This window comes from Lycium ferocissimum, chromosome 7 (assembly GCF_029784015.1).
Source record: "Lycium ferocissimum isolate CSIRO_LF1 chromosome 7, AGI_CSIRO_Lferr_CH_V1, whole genome shotgun sequence".
In the NCBI taxonomy this organism is placed as follows: domain Eukaryota; kingdom Viridiplantae; phylum Streptophyta; class Magnoliopsida; order Solanales; family Solanaceae; genus Lycium; species Lycium ferocissimum.
This window is the reverse complement of record NC_081348.1, coordinates 12,942,003-12,955,071: the sequence shown is the minus strand read 5'-3', so window position 1 is coordinate 12,955,071 and position 13,069 is coordinate 12,942,003.

Here is a 13,069-nt window from a genome sequence, read left to right as displayed (position 1 = left end):
GATAGAAACCAAGATCGAGACCACTATTATCCTAGCCCCACGGTGGGCGCCAAAACTGTTTACCCAGGAATTTAGGTAACTAATTGAATTTGTAAGTGAGGTATAGGATATGTGGATGAACTTTAATCTATTTTGGGTTTATAGAAAATAATTATAGATTTGCGTGTTATAGCATATGTACGTGAATATATGCGTTAGTGATTCGAATCAAGATACAAATGTTTATGATTAAGCCAACTATATTGGAAGAATAAGCATAAAAATGCCACGATCCCACCAAAGGAGAGAGCTTCATATATAATTTCTATTACAATGTTCTTGATCTTGGAAAAGCTCACTCTTAAAAGTAGGGAAATGCCTTCTATTTATAGTTTTGCCTTATGGGCCTTGCATACAACATAAAGCCTTTTTCAAAATAAGGTAAACCCTAAAAGGATAAGGTTGGGCCGTACGGTCTGACACCCGTACGGTCGTCGGTATAATGTGACAGAACGATGTTGACGCGTGGCGATTTTATAGCGATTAACCGACTAACGGCCACGATCAACTCGATCGTGCTTTGAAACCGTACCAACGGTCACGATCAACCTCGGTCGTCGAAAGGGATCGGGTCAGGATGCGGACACCGGACCAAACAAATTCGCTTCACTTTTCTCAGGTCAACCACAGCCGGTGTAATATCACCAGTTCTAAGGGAAGACTCGGTGATCATGCCCGTCTCTTCTTATCTCCGGTCCCCGGTCTCACCGGTCTTGCTTATATCCGATTTTTACCGTATACATTTTTAGGCCTATAAATTGTGTTATGTAAGCACAATATGTTTGATGAATTGCCAGAAATGATTTCTCTTTGCAGAATAAGACAACCAAACAATAAATTAGGTACCAAAATTTTCCTATAAGAACATAGATGATGCTGACAGTCAGATGCTGAAACAGATCATATTAAGAGCCCGTTTGGATTGGCTTATAAGTTTCTTATAAAAAATTTTTTCGAAATTTTTTGTGTTTTAGGTGGCAGTGCTCATTCATTTTTGCTTAAAATAAGCTCAAAAAAATAATTGTCTTTGACTTAGCTTATCTAAAACATAGTTTATAAAGCTGAAAACGACTTATAAGCCAAAAGAAATGAGTTGGGCTACCCTAACTTATTTTTTTTTTTTTACTTATAAAGCTGGTTCACAATTATATAGTCGCTTAAAATAAGCCCATCCAAACAGGCTCTAAATCAAGGCGTGTGAAGCAAATTCCACCACACTAGCCTGTTTGGCCAAGCTTATTTTTTTCGCAAAAGTACTTATTGTTTTAATAAGTGCTTATTTGAAAAAAAGTGAGGTGTTTGGCCAAGCTTTTTGGAGAAAATAAGTCTTTGGGAGTAAACGGCAGCTTTTGAAAAAAAAACATTATTTTTCTCCAAAAGCACTTTTTTAAAAAATACTTTTGAGAAAAATACAAATAGAAGCACTTTCTAAAAGCTTGGCCAAACACTAATGACTACTCAAAAGTGATTTTTTAATTAATTAACTAAACACAAACTGCTTTTCGCCAAAAGTGCTTTTTTGAAAAGTACTTTTGAAAAAAAATACTTTTTAAAATAAGCTGATTTTAGAAGCTTGGCCAAACAAGCTATAACTATTCTTTTGTGGTAACATACGAACTTAGCATAAATATGTTTTGAAAAAATCACTCAACTATACATTTGGTTATGGCAATAAACTCTAACTACTAAATTCAAGTAAAATTGGTCCACTTCTGCTACAATTACCTAGTTTTTAGCTCGATCCAGCTATTTGATCTGGAATTTTTGGAAATTTAAAAGATGAAAGTGTTCCATAGAACATTTGCATGTTCTTTTACTTTACTATTGCTAACGATAGGAATGGGATAGTCATTACATGGCATTAGATAAATGGGAAGACGAAGAATTCTTTTTTTCTGATAAAAGGAATGGGAACATTGGCCATAATATTTCAGAAAATGGTGAATGAACTTTGGAATCTGAATTCAGGGGAGTTGTTTTTTTTATTTAACCACTTGATTTTCGGAACATATTGTCCAAACTAAATCGGATTGGCGTCATGTAGGACTCATTTAAGGGGAAGTGCTCCCTATAAAAAATATCTCTATTACCAAGATTCGAATTGGAGACTTCTGATATTAACGAATGATGATTGAGTATATTTTTACTCTGTAATTTTTTTGTCTTATTTTTCAACAATCTCGGCAATTCGTTTTCTCCCTCTTTGTTATTCTGTTCCATCCTATTTAAGTTTGTAGCTTAATTTAGCAGTATGTTAGTAAGTGAAATAGTAATAAATGGTGGAGCAAACAAATTGAATACAATGCATTATTAATTTATCAAATTTAAACTTACAAAAGTGTACTATTCACTCCTATATTTGAAAAAGGAACAAGATTTGGATTCTGCAATGGCTTTATTCCCCTATTTTATCTGAATATCGAATTTATGCAGGTCGGTATACATAACAAAATTCTATCATAAAACCAACTTAAATTGACTAAGGGGCCTTAAGCTCTAATAATCACAACTAAAGAGAAAAAAATTTGGGGCCCTAGAGGAAGTTTCTTATTGAACTGTCCATGAATATGCTACCTGCTGGTTGTACGGACATAAGTTCTTTAATTACATTTTGCCCCCAATAATATACCTTTTTCTCTTTTTCCTTTGTGATGTAGCTTTCGGTTCTGATCACCTTTATTTTGATAGAATGTGGAATATATTAAGCTCATAAAGAAGAATGCTTCCCAAAAAAGGCAGGTACCTCTCCCCTTCATTCTTCAAGAACTTGATTGAATTAAGTGGCCTGCCGATATAGATTCCTCTATAATATATGTCATGTGTGTGCCATGATATCTCATTCTCCCTCATGTTATTAGAAGATTGTAAGTCAAAAGTGTTTGGCTAAAACGGCCCAAAGATACCCTTAACATAATGTGATATTATCCGAGTTGGGCCGAGCCTGCACGGTTTTCCCCAAAAGGCCTCACATCATTAAGAGTATCCAACACCTTATAAGTAGCTCCTTTTTCTTTTCAGCTACTAATGTGGTACTTTGTTCGCACACCCAAATAATCTCCCCCTCGAACTAAGTTCCACATAGCTCATTACCATAATTCACGGGTCAGAGATTCAACATATCTGTGTGCTACCCACATCATCGGTGTATTTACGATCATCGAAGCCCAAAGGCTATGTATGCGTCTTCAAAGCTACGGGTAAAGGTCATAAACTGGCCCATAGACGGACAAAGGCAGTAAGCTGGACCCCACGCCATACTTCGCCATCTTCATACTCGTCTCGCCAAACCATTGGCTCTGATACCAGTTGTTGAGCTAAAACGGCCCAAAGATACTCTTAACATGATGTGATATTGTCCCTTTTGGGCCAAGCCCGCAAGGTTTTCCCCAAAAGGCTTCACATCATTAAGAGTATCCAACACCTTATAAGTAGCTCCTTTTTCTTTTCAGCTACCTGTTCGCACACCCAAACAAAAAGTTGCATGTTATTTTCTTCTGTATTTGCAATGGAATTTACTTGTGACATTACATAACATGCTAATTGCTTATAGTGCTACAAGGCTACATTAGGGTGAGAGGGCGACAGGTGACACATTTAGTCATTTTTCCGCGAAATGTATTGAGTCGTTGCAGTTGACTGGACATCTAGGGGTAAAGCACTATTTCGGTCCGAGCCGTGACTCTTGAACATTTGAGGCCACTTATTTTGCTCGTTAAACTCAGTTTTGATAATAACCTCATTTAATTGTAGTGCTAATTTTGACCTTGTATTACTATAGTAGGAGTAATATGTAACATATGACAATAGTATTGAATTTTTTAATTAACGTATTGTAACAACCCGTTAGGTCGTTTTGGTACTTTTGACCATTTTACCCCTTTTGACCTTCCCCGTAGCTTGGTTAGAGCGTATTGGACTTGTGGGGAGGGGTGGCGCAATTCTCAAAGCAATCGTATGTGATGTGAGTGAGAAAAAGAGACTTTTGGAAGTTCATAAGTGTTGGGTTGACTAAAGTCAACATCAGGGGAAATTGTGTCATTTTGGGAATTGTGTCGGTTCCATTAGCTCCAGAACATCGAATATATGCTGGTTTTCTATTTGGCTCAGTTCCCTAGAGTCTTAGGGGCATTTTGGGCATTTAGTTGGAAAGTTGGTTTTTGGTCATTTAGGGTTGACTTGATCAACGACACCTCTTTTGGGAATTTCGAGTGCGCGAGTGAGTTCATAGCGTGTTTTTTTTGTGGGGTTGCATATTTGGTTTGTATCGGGGAGGTTCCGGAGAGTCTCGGGATTTTGGGGTGTGAGAGTCAAAACCAGATTTTGCTGGTTCTGGTGTGCGCGCAGGCGCGAGGTTGGTTCTACCCCTGCGGATGTGCTCCGGCGAGAGGAAGCCCATAGGAGCGAGAATCTGGTGAGCTGCCCCAATTCCGCTGCTGCGAAGATGGGTCGCAGCGGCGAGGAATCCTCTGCTGCTGCACACCTGGGATATGTCTGGTGGTTGTGCCTCGGCGAGGAATTGTCCGCCGGTACGTGTCCGCTAGTGCGGGCTCGAGTGCGCAGGTGCGCAAATCGCTGGGCAGAACCCTATTAAAATCCTATTTCGAACCTTAGACATTTCATTCATATTTGGAGTTTGGGAGCTCGGCTTAGGGTGATTTTTTAGAGATTCTTCGAGGTTCTTCAAATCACTCCTTTATGATTATATCCTCTAATGTTATAGAAATTCATGCTAGAAATCATGATTTAGGAAGGGGAATTGTGGGTTTTGGAACCCTAACTTAAGAGACTAAGATTCTTTCAATTAAGCATGAATTAGTGGATATTAATGGATGGGTTTTGGTTTATGAGATATATGAAGTATGAGGAACATGATTCTAGGCTCAATTTACTGTTTTGTCCTTCGTGGTTCGGCATCCTATTTTGGGTGACTTTTGGGTTTGGATTTAAAGAATGCCATTTTGGGTATCAATGGATTCGTATGACTTCCTAGAATGCTAATTAGACCATATTGAAATCGTTTTCCGATAAAATTGTGAAATTAAACTTTGGATTTTGGAACGGGGTCTATGGGTTGACTTTTTGGACCCAAATCTTCTATAAGGTAATATAGGCGTCGTTTGTCTCGTATTCTTACGCTTAATTTGTACCTGAACAGATTGGATCGTTCGGAAGCTCTACGGAAGGGCAAAGCTCTGCGGTGATTGGGTTGGACTTCTTACCAGGCATGTTGAGACTGTAAACTCTAACTTAAGCGTTGTGTTTGTTAAATTGAATCTAAATAAGAGGGTGTAACAGGATTAGTAAGGGGGTCCCGATACTCATGAGGTGACGAGCACTTGTATTGGATACCGGTGACATGTTATGGGAACTTGTACAATTTAAATTGTATAGTTGGTCTGAATACCATATTTTGAGCACTAGCTGGTAGATAGTATGATCCTATGGATCTATGAGTGGGGTGTGAAGCCCATATTTTCTGTCTCTTTGATTGTGAGTCTGTCTTGTCTGATATGCGTGGTACTCATCACTCTTAAATGCTCTTCGAAAAATGAAAAAGAAGCTAAGATAATGACTTTATTGCGTAATCGGCTAAAGATCGGTCCTTTACAGCTTAAAATGAATAAATATGATTACTGTATCTATTGGCTTCTTGTCATTGCGCATGTTATAATCATGCCTTATTTTGTATCTCATGCATTATACATATTTGAGGATACATATGTGCGTCCGAGGGGAAATATTTCCGGACGGAGTGATGAAGTTATCTTGAGACAGAACCTTATTGTGTATAAGAGGGTAAAGCTGGGACTTTTGTGATTATGAGAACTTGAAAAAGGGAATCTTATGTGTATTCCGACTTCTTATTGTGATGCATGACATATCCATGCTTATTATATATCTCCTGCATACTTATCATGACTAAAAGTAAAGTCTTTTACTGTATGCATTGGTTTTTTGCTGTTGAGCATATCAGATTCATATTTATCATGGCATCTCATATGCATTGATGGCACTAATAAAAGGTCCAAAGGGAAATGATTCCGGACGAAGTGATGATGATTATGAGCCAATGGGCTAGTTGACAGGTATATGAGCCTAAAGGGCTGAGATATGATATGTGGAAAATTGTGATCCGAGGGTACTACTGGAGCGGTCCGTGATCTGATGATTTTCCGAAGCGGTAGTATATGGACCTCGTGAGTCCCCCATGGGTCACGATTCGTTCATATTCGAACGTGTGTATACCGGGTGATAGAAAGGTCTTGCATTGCAAGGCATTACATGCATTTGCATCATTCATTCTATCTCGTTGTTGTTATTATGGTTTGAGTAAGTTGATGGTCTATTATGCCTTGATTGTGGCTTGGATTGCCTTTTTGGTTTGGGATGACTAACGGATTAAGGACTTAGGAGCTTATTTGATCTCTTGATCGACCAAGGACTCATATGCTTATTTGGTTACCTGATGTGCTTGTGGATTAGGAGCTTCACATAAGCTTAAACTAAGATTATTACGGCTTGATATATTATTATTATTATTATTATTATTATTATTATTATTATTATTATTATTATTATTATTATTATTATTATTATTATTATTGTGTACTAATGGCGGTTAAGTGTGGAAGCAGTAATCGTAGGCCAGCCCTCGTCTCCATTTAGGGTCGATCGACGATGCTGCTAAGTACACGTTGTTCTCCGTACTCATGTTACACTTGCCGCACCTTTTCGTGTGCGGTTCTATTTTCGGTACGAGTGGAGTTCGAGATGCCGCCAACCGTTGTGATGGTCATCTGGACGATTCGGGGTGAGCCATTAGTTGATCCATGGCACCGGATCTTCTTCAGTTATCTTTAATGTTGTCTTTTATTTCGAACAACTTATGTATTTTCCGGATGTATGCCTAGAATTATACTTCATTTAGTCGTTCTTGTACTAGTGACACCAGATTTGGGGATGGATGTACCTTCATCTCCATATTTTATGATATTAACGATTATTAATGCTTGAATGATTTCTTTTCCGCTTTAATTCCTTTATTAAATTGTTCTATCGGATTCTGGATGGCTAACTAACTTGGTGAAAGTTACTGCCTTCACGACTAATGAAATTGGGTCGTGACACGTACAGTAATATTATTTTGATGAAATAGCTTACATTTTACTCAAGGTTTACCTTTTTTTTTCTTTTCTTTTTTTACTCAAGGTTTACTAGAAAGACTTGTTAGGATATATGACCCTATGTAAGTTGGCGATGTCTGGCAAGACGCTATATATAGAGGGTCTGATGCTTAGTAGCCTTGCCTTTTTTAGTGTACATATATCTGAACAACGTAATAAAGTAGAAGATTGATAAAGATATCCACAAGAAATGTCACTTTTGACTCGCTATTTTTATTTGGTTTAATAAATTACAAATGATGATCAAGAGGTGTAGTGAGATGGTTGGGATTTTTTAATTTTCAATTGGAGGTCTCAAATTTGATACCTAATAATGAAGAATCTTTTGGTGGGGAACACTTTATTCCCCCTAGTGCACTTACTTGACGCGATCTAAATTAGTCGAACCAATAAATTTTAAATATCACATAGTTAAACTCCAAAAAAAGAAAAAGAAAAAAAAAATGCACTACAAATGGTGCACCAAGCTTACGTTGAATGACGCAGGCAACATTTATTATGTTGAAGCTAAAAAAAAATTGCTATAAAATGCCTACTATGTTTTATTCTCATTGACTCCGATAAAACAGAGTTAAGTGGTTACATGTGTCTAGCATTACAAAATTTAAACATTAAAAATAAAAAATTGAAACACTATTGACAACATTCAAATTAAGACAAAAGATGATTAGCATAATATACTAAACTTCCAAAAGGTTGTTGCACTGAGAAGAAAATTGACTTATAACTTATCATGACAATCATTTGAAGAAGATATGTCAATGCTATCCCAGACTGAAATACCAAGTTGCTGCCAAATTATTTATTTCTTCCTTGTTTTTTTCTAATCATGACCCATGATTATGTGCAAATGATCACTTCTTTTATGAAATAAAAGTTAGACCGTGGTTAATAGTCCTTGTACATGCGCGATGATGTTACAAGAACAACATACATGCGCGATGATGTTACAAGAACAACATGCACCAAAATAGAGAAATAAATGAATTCAATGATAATTGACAAATTCGAAAAAGATTTTTATGTACGTTCATCACAAAATAAAAGTAAAATAATCTTTTACACAAAAGTCAAACTTTGAGAATATTTATCAAATTTACAGAAAACGGCTTCTTGTGATCCTCGGACACAATTATATATTGGCTAATGATAACAAATTTTAGCTCACATGTTATATATATATATATATATATATATATATATATATATATATATATATATATATATATATATATATATATATATATTCTAGCAATAAGTGATAAATACGCTTCAGCTTATGGTACATATATAGATATTAATTGGGGAAAGTAAAAGTATACATGAGACAATAAAGTTATGGTTTGTAATGCAATGAACGAAAAATAACTATTATTATGTGCCAATCTTAATTAAGCAAGTTGCAATCGGCTATATGAATCTTCATTGTTCATTTCATTGTATTTAAACTCGTCTCAATTTAATATTATAAATGATTAATTTCTCTAGTACTAGTTGAAGCAACAAACAAAACCTAAAAAAAAAAAAAAAAAAATAAGCACCACTTGAACAGAAAGTGCGAAATACCAAAAGTTTTTTCTTCCACCATATTAATGTTGTCTAATCAGCTCGGGCTAGCCCCTTGAATCATCTCTCCATAGCATTGAATATTCACAAGTGCATAGCAAACTAACATGATCTAATGGAAAAGAGCCTGATTTTATTTTTCTTCCTCTTTTCCTTTTCAAAGATAGAGTTTATAGTTCACCAAGATTTATCAACCAAATAAGATAAGACCCAATTAGTAAGTCCAATCAAATCAATCAATTTATTAGTGATGTACATTCACTCAAGAAAAGCTAGCTTGATGCTTGATTATAAGCGACTTGCTTGAAAATAGCGTCAAGCATATATATATATATATTGGAATACATCTTAAATGAATACACACATAAGGAAATTGAGATCTTGTTATGTTTGATGTTCCATTTGATGTCCCAACTCTCAGTTGGGAAGTTTGTTAGAGTTGATAGAGTCTATCGCGGTTGCATACTCACTATTCAGAATATAGAGTGCACAATTGATCTTATGATCCTGAAGATGATGAATTTTGACATTATTGTTGGTATGGATTAGGTGACATCTCGTCATGCAAATCTGAATTGTTATGTCAAGACTGTGATGATCAAGGCTCCAGGAGGGCCTAAGGTAACTTGGAAGGGGGTGAAGGTGAACCGGAGGGGAACCTCATATCTTTCATGGAGGCTCAATTAATGATTGACAACAATTGTTTGAGTTTCATTGCCACAATACGTGATATTCCATCTTATGTTTGAACGAAGTAAATGCAGTTCTCGCATCTTATGTTTGAACGAAATAAATGCAGTTGGGGATGGTTCGCCTACCAGGGGATAGTGTAGGTGCCATCAAGACCCATGATTTGGGTCGTGACAGTATTATTATTATTATTATTTTTTTTGTATTATTTAAATGTTCTTTTGTTTAAAATATGAGTAGTTAACATTTTTACATGGTCATTTTTTTATTTTATGATGAAACTTACATAGTGAAAAATCACCCACATGTCATAATTCAGTACGAAAAAATTAATTCTTTGGCCGTTTATAATTTTTTAGCAATTTACATAAGCAAAGAACAATTATTTTAATGTGATAAAAATGTTTTTGTGAGTTTGATATTATAATTTGTAAAATTTAGTAATCATACATGAAACTAATGAGGAAATCTAGGTCAAACCTTTTTAGAGAATTATCATATTAATTTGTTTAAAGCAATTTGCATTAGCTAGCTAGATTATGAAATGATTATTTTATTATAATTTATTGCAAACAGTCATATGTAATTTATTAACTTATCTAACGCCGGCATAACTACAACATCAAATGATCAATATAGCATCATAGAAATAGATTATAAATAAATTTTAGCAAGGAGAACAAACACAAGGTATATACATATAATTCTAATTAAAAAGCTACTACTTTCTATCGCATGGCTGCGCCTCTAGCAACTTAGTAGCAGGAGAGTGGAAGTATAATGAGAAAGAAATTGAAAGATTCAGCCTTTAAAAGCATAAGTCATTTCAGCAACGCCTTTTCTTTTTTTATGATCATTAGTGAAGTTTATCTTTGAGGAATCCATTGCTAAATTCACTTAAAAAGAAACTCCAAAAGGAAGAGAAATCATGAGCAAGTCAATGCAAGTGTTGAAAAACAACTTAAAACTTTGAATATAGAATCAAAGAAAGTTACTATAAAAAAATATTATATAGCTTTTGAAACCCACCTCAAGATAATATATTTTAATTGCTTCAGGAGCATTATTATGTTCATATCTTCTTTTAGTTTATTGAAGGGTCATTTATTAGTTTGGCTCCACCCAGGGGTGGATCTACTTGGGGGCCAGGGTGTTCACCCGAACAATTTCTGCAAAAAATTACAACAGTATATATAGGAAATTTTCTCGTGTTTATGTGCATATATTAACTTTTGAACACTCTCGCAAAAAATTACAGTTGTATATTTTAGCTTTTTTTTTCTTTTTCCGAACACCCTGAATGAAAATCCTGGATCCGCCACTGGCTCCACCTTATATTGATTCGTAATGACCCACGTTTATTCATTTCAAAAATTCTAACAGTGCTTCTTGTCATTTCAATTTTACTTTTTTGGGGGTTAGAAATGGTTCCTTTTTTTCCTTATTTTGCCTTATCATGCTTAGTTTTCTATCTTTGATGCACTAAGATAAACTAATCATTAAGCTCCATGCAAATATCAAGGTTTATCATAAGTTAATTGATCTAGCTAGAATTTGCGCCGGAGAAAATAACTACCACTAGTTACTCAATAAAGGTTTGTGTTTGTATGGTTGGCTTGCAAGTGGAAAATATAATGATGCACTTAACTAACATAATAATAGAAGTGAAATATACAATAATTGAAAATGCAAATATTTTAATGAGTTAATCAAGTGTTTACAAATTTTGTTACTCGAAGCCACTATCATAAATCATCTTGATCAATCCAAGGTATCATTAGCTTAGACCACTAGTCCAAGTTCTAATCTTCTTATTAATAACTAGTACTGCAATAAGTATTTCATAATTTGTAAACTTAAAATATTACTCCATCTGTTTCAAACTGTTTGTCTGATTTTGACTTGACACGGAATTTAAAAAAGTAAAGAAGATTTTTGAATCTTGTGGTTGTTAACTAAAGATATGTGGAATGTACCAAAATATCATTTAATCTTATGGTCTCAAACATGTCATGTGAAAAGTTGAAATCAAAGAGTTGCCAAACAAAGGAAAGAGACATTCTTTTTTAAACGGACTAATAAGAAAAGCACGACAAACATTTTAAAATTGGGGAGTAATATATTTGGTATGACATGAAATATTTTCTCAAGACATATAAAGAATGTCCTCAATCAAAATGGAAAAATGACTTTCGACACATATGAGTGGAAGTTATTTTACTATATTATAATACTATCTTATTCAATCTCTTGTCAACTTTGAATACTCCTAAAATAATAACGAAATGCGATTGTTATGTCGTCACATACATTTCACCATGTACGGGTATTCATGGGCCGGTTTGGGGTCAAAATTAAAATCAAATCAATTTAATCGGTTTTTTAATTATTAAAATCAAACCAAATCAAATATAATAGATAACCATCGGTTTGGTTGTTGTCGCTTTGGTTCGGTTTGATTCGATTTTTAAGAAATCTAATGTCATTTCTCTCTTTCATTTTTTTTTCTACGATTAGGAAAGACTTTTCCATCCTTTTTCAACCTATAATTCGTTATTATCCTTTTATTGTGGAAGTTGTAATTTTCTTTAATTATGGAGAAAATGGTCCGGCTCAAACCCATCGTGGCTATTCCATGCCGCTTTGAATTTGACGGGTCGTCGAAATTTGGCCCACCATTTTGATGGCCTTAAAACAAAGAAGTTTCAACCCATCACTACGTGAACGCGGCCCGGTCTGCCAAATTTCACCTTTTTAAAAAAATATTTTTCATAATTCTTTAAGTTAAATTCTAATTTAAAAATGCTAACATAAATATTTACAAGACAATATTACATGGTGTTACCAATTGTTAACCAAGTCTAAAATCCACAAATAAAATGATTCTAATAATACTTATTAAGTTTGGTTCGAGTCAAGGTTTGAATGTATGACTTCGGTATGAAATCTCTGTCATTCTATGCAAATATTTTGGGTACAACTGAACAAGAAAATGATCTTGGAGGACCAAACCTTCTTCGAAACTGAATAACTTTTGACATTGTTAACACTTAACACATTAATAACTGAAATCACTCGAACCAAATAGAGATATTAATAGCAAAAGAAAATGACAATATTTCATCCATTTAAAGTAAAAATAAACTTCTCAAAGAAACTTTCATGACACTTATGACGTATCCAACACCAACACATCATCTTCATCAAGCACATCTGAATCTGCTTGTGACAAGGTTGTCTGAACATCTTCACTTTCTTTTTTTATTTATTTTTATTTAAATATTTTTATTAGTCCCACGGGCCGGCCCAACCCACGCTCGCTCAAGCCCACGGGCTAGCGGGCTTGTTTGGGCCGGGCTAAAAAGCTTCGTTCTTAAATGGGCTCCAAAAATTTAAGCTCAACTCTATCAAATCACGGGCTGAATTGGGTCGGCCCATATTGACAGCTCTATGTCTGAAATGGTCTAGAAATTGGTTTCCTAAAATAAACGTTTTCCTCCATACTAATAAACACATTTTATTCTCTGGCCTTCATAACTATTAAAACTCAGGATCAACGGGGATCAGAATTAAAGCAACTAAAAATTCAA